Source organism: Sinocyclocheilus rhinocerous, unplaced genomic scaffold (genome assembly GCF_001515625.1).
Source record: "Sinocyclocheilus rhinocerous isolate Xijiao unplaced genomic scaffold, SAMN03320098_v1.1 scaffold1180, whole genome shotgun sequence".
Lineage (NCBI taxonomy): Eukaryota > Metazoa > Chordata > Actinopteri > Cypriniformes > Cyprinidae > Sinocyclocheilus > Sinocyclocheilus rhinocerous.
The window spans coordinates 791912-796905 of NW_015665886.1; positions in this window are offsets into that span (position 1 = coordinate 791912).

The window sequence follows — 4994 nt, forward strand, 5'->3', positions numbered from 1 at the left end:
TATATATATATATATATATATATTCATAAAAAGACAAGAGTAACAGAAAGAGCTGATTAATTAAGATATTAGTAATAGATATCAGAAGGTGAGAGAAAATGTTGCACTCTCCAAGCTGAGCAGTTATGTCACTCTAAAAGAGACAGAGACAGCTTTATCTATGCTCTGATGTGTCAGGTTGTTTTTTGCTATGTGCCATGACTTTTTTCTTACGTACAAAAGCATGTGTACTAAAGCAACTGCAGGAGATTGACTCATCACTAGCTGGCTGTGTAGGAGGGCAAGACAGAAGGGGACACATTTTCTCATGAAAAATAGAGATGGAGACATAGAAGATGAGGAAGAAAGGATAGAGAATGGTGTCAAATCTTGAGTGCAAGAGCTTGGCTGTTTGTCTTTTCAACTGTTGAGATGTTGTTTGTCTTTCTATGTCAATTCTGTGACTTATATCATCTTTTTTAACGATCTTTCCTTCTTAACCCTTGTTCTGCACTTAAACTCCTTTGCCTAATTTGGTGGTGTTTGTCAAAAATGACTAGCCTTTTATTGAATCCAATATCTTGTAATTATATAGGATAATGAGGAATTTATAAGCATTTTTGTGTAGCATGGGTGGGGACTACACAGTAAAAATCTCCGCAAAAACTGAAAAATTAAATGTATATTTATTGCCTATTTTTATGTAACAATTTTATACCTCACCTAATCTATGCTGCCAAATTCCCTGCATCAATTACTGTTAGTTAGCGGTGCCTTCTGACATGCCCAATTCTCAATGCTCGCCTGAAAAAATAGTTTACCCGTAAATGAAAAATTTGCTGAAAATGCAGATGAGTTTGTTTTTCCATTTGAATTAAATGTATATTTATTGCCTATTTTTATGTAACAATTTTATACCTCACCTAATCTATGCTGCCAAATTCCCTGCATCAATTACTGTTAGTTAGCGGTGCCTTCTGACATGCCCAATTCTCAATGCTCGCCTGAAAAAATAGTTTACCCGTAAATGAAAAATTTGCTGAAAATGCAGATGAGTTTGTTTTTCCATTTGAAGAGATTTTGAGAAATGTAGCATTACATCAGTTGCTCACCAATGGATCCTCTGCAGTGATTGGGAGCCATCAGAATGAGCAAAGCTTTGAAGGAAGGGTTTTATTACAAACACACAGCTTTTAGCTTTTTAAGATGTTAATTGATGGACTGGAGTCATGACTTTTACTTGAAGATTATTGTGATGTTTTTATCCGCTGTTTGAACTCTCATTCTGATGGCACCCAAATTCGTATCTGCGATGTGGATATCGCTCTCTAGTGCCTCATTGAAAGGTGGGAAATATTATGGCACTGTGTGTGGTTACCACGGTAACAGGCATTTTGGATGTGAAGAAGCAGATAGCTGAGGAGTGTGGGAAAAAGAAAGGGGGAGACTCAAGTAGTGTGTGTGTACTGTATGTGTATGCAGGTGTATGAAAGTAATGACAGTAGTCACGAGAGAGTGCTGCTGTGTTCACAGAAAGCATGTTAAAGGATTTTGCCTTTATGACCCCAAAAAGAACGAGAGGTCCTTTGTGCTAACACATTATGTTACATTACTGAACTTCATGGCTGTTCTTTTTCATGTGTGATGCTGTCCAGCTGCAGCTGTTTGAGTGGGAGTCTCTTCTAGTCTAAGAGCTGGTGGCTAGAGTTCATTCAAGCCCTGTTTCTTGGCTCTCAAACAGCCTTTGATTCCTCCAGTATGGCCCCTCAGGCTTTGAAGTTCACTAAGGATCCAAATGGATTTGAAGTGGACTCTTCGTCTGCAGGGCAATCTTAGAGAGTGGCAGTGGCCAAATGCCCTCTGTCTTATTGGTACCTTGTAAGCTTTTCTTTCCCTGTTCTTATGTCACCGTTAAACACTGTTGTGCTGTATTTTTGAAGTTTTCTTTTAAAAGAAGATTTATGGTCATAAATGCTAAGAAATTTAAGCCTTGCAGATTTAAACATATTGCTCAACGGTTTATTTCATAAATTTAGATGCTTAGCTGAGTTGATGGCAGTAAATGATGCAAGTAAATGCCAACTGGCAATAATTACTACAGGGTTTCTTATATTAAAAAATAGAATATGCTTGAAGTCATTGTATCATCATTTGGATTGTCATATTTGCATCACCACACGTAAATAAATCACTGAAGATGGACAAAAGGGCTCCTAGTCAGGTAAATGTGTGCAATGAGGGTATAAAGATAAAGTGAAAGAACTTAATGAAAAAATGTATAAGATAAAGTCATAGATTAACATACACTTTGCAAAATATTAATCATTTCATAAAAAATTATCTAGTTTAAAATAGGTTATTTGTTCAAATTGTTACCAGTTCATAGATTTTACAAGGTGAATTCAAACACGTATGACGGCATCTGTAATTATAATTATATTTTATAATAATTATTATATTTTATTTTTACTCCTGTGGGTGGCAACAAGTGACAGTCTTTTGTCAGTATGTTTCGTCTGTCTTTGATTCATTCACTTAACTATTGACTGGATTTTATGAGTGAATCAATGAATTATTCACTCAAAGGATCAGTTCAACTGCATTGATTCATTCAAGAACTCTGGTTATACAAATGGTAATCAATAACCCAAAAAACACTTTTACTGTGGTAAAACCATGGATAATTTTTTGTAAGGGCAAACACAATAGGTTCCTTAAATCACAACAACCCGCAATTTTCAAATGAAATTAAATGTTTGAGACAATCCTTAGCAGTTGTGGCTGGTGCTAAGATTTTTTGAGGGGCGCAAACAACTGAAAATCAAACTGTTAGTAACGCAGGAATGTAAAAGCCATTTATCAGGTGATGATGTATCATTACTGCTTAGCTAAAAAAAAAAAATGAAAATTTGAACAATCCGGATAAGCGCAAGTAAGTACCATTTTGATTAGCCGTCGTACCTACAATGTTTGTGCACTGTGTACACAATGAGTGACGTATACGCACGAGAGATCACTTCCGGCACTTGCGTAAACAACGCCAGAGCGTTGTGTACATAGAAAAAGTCTTAGATCTTTGAGTTCAGCTCATGAAAAATGGGGGCAAAAAATGAAATGAAAATACGATTGTTAAAGCATGCAATAAATGTACCACAAATCAGTGAATTTTAGTTCAATTTGGGTTTATTATCAGTAATGAAGTAATCAAGAAAAGAAAAAAAATAGAAATGTTGCCTAATCACTGGCCAGTAACACTACTTGAAAATAAATTTTGCTCTCCTTTCTTTCTGGCTTGCAAATTTCTTAATGACCTTCTGGTTAAAGTCAGTCATCTCAGTCACCAGTCTCTTCTCCATTGACAGCATGGCCAATGCATTCAGCCTCTCTTGGGTCATGCTATTTCTCAGAAAAGTTTTAATTATTTTCAAGGTTGAGAAGCACCTCTCAGCTTCTGCTGTGGTCATGGGTGTGGTTACAAGAATCTTTAGGAGAGTTACAGTCTCTGAAAAGACTTCCTCAAGATTGTTCTCCATAAACAGCTGGAGTAGGTCCAAAGCACCACAACAGGCTCTGAACTCTTCCTTGCAGTAGATGAGACTAAGCTGTCTTCAGCTTACCAACGTCGAGCACTGGATGGTGACCGTGATTTTACCAAGTACAACATGTTCCTGGATCAACATTCCTATCAACCAATCAGAATTGAGGGATAACTTTTCAGGAAATATCTGTTTTAGGCTTACATGGCGACCGCACTGGATAGGCCTTCAAAGTCCTGCTCAGTGCATCTTCAGGAAACACCATTTTGTACTGTTCAAACCTGTCTGCTTGCAGCAAGGTGGCACTAATGAGGTGGTCCGTGTTGTGTTTTACATTGATTTAAAGAAATCTGGAATTCTCTAATTCACATCTTTATTTCCCACAAGCAGCTGTAATGAATAAACACGCTCTTACCTCTTGTATTGAGAGATGTGGTTAGAAACTTCTGGAATTCTTCACCGATGTCCGTGCCTGCTCAGCCAGGGTCCGTGTCACTATGGGGCTTCTTTGGAAGTTTTATATTAAAGTTCAGATAATAGGTTACTCTTAATAAAATACTCAGAGACTTGTTTAAAAAGTTTAATGCATCACCATTGGAAATGTTTTCGCTTTATTAAAAACAAGAACTCATAAGCATTAAAAACAAAAGTAAAAAGCGAGAAGTCTTCACCTCGAATTGCGGCATTAATGTGTTCCAAACATAGCATTTTATAGTCATACATACTAGGGCTGTGTATTGGCAAGAATCTGGCGATACAATACGTATCACGATACAGGGGTTGCGATACGATATTTTGCGATACATTGCGATACTGTAAACAAGGCGATATATTGGGATATTTCTTATTTTATGAATAGGATATATTTTTAGGAAAGCTGTCATAAAGAACACACCACCATATGCAAACCTAAAAATAAATCAATAAAAATTATTTAACCAGAACACAGTGGGATCTGCATTTGCAATAATCAGTCCCTGCAACATTTTATTGAACCACTTTTTATGCAGTACGAGTCAAGGGGGAAAAATTTAAGAGCTTGCAGGATCCTTTAGTTAAATGTATAATATGTATTTTATAAAAAGACCATATTTTTTTAGACCCTGCTTTAAAGGTTCACATTTTAAGTTTACAATTGAGTAAGTTTGCAAATGACGAGCTGCGCAAAAAATCGTGCGAATATGAACGTGGTTTTGCGCAGCTCGTCAGTGAACAACGGCTCTGTGTAGTTAATGCTGCTCCATGTGAAAGCACGCACGTGATGGAGATTTACCGCTGATTACAGAACCGGCTTTTCTGACAAGATGCGCGTTTATCGTGCAGAAACTTAACGTCAGAATCAGATCAATCGGTGATTGTTGTAAGAGGACGATATCCGCTTCGTCCGCTTCGTAGCTGATCCGTGCTGGTCGCTGAGGAACTACATCAACTTCGCGCTGTGGATCGCCGGATCGGCTTTCACCGTGGACGAAGCGGAGT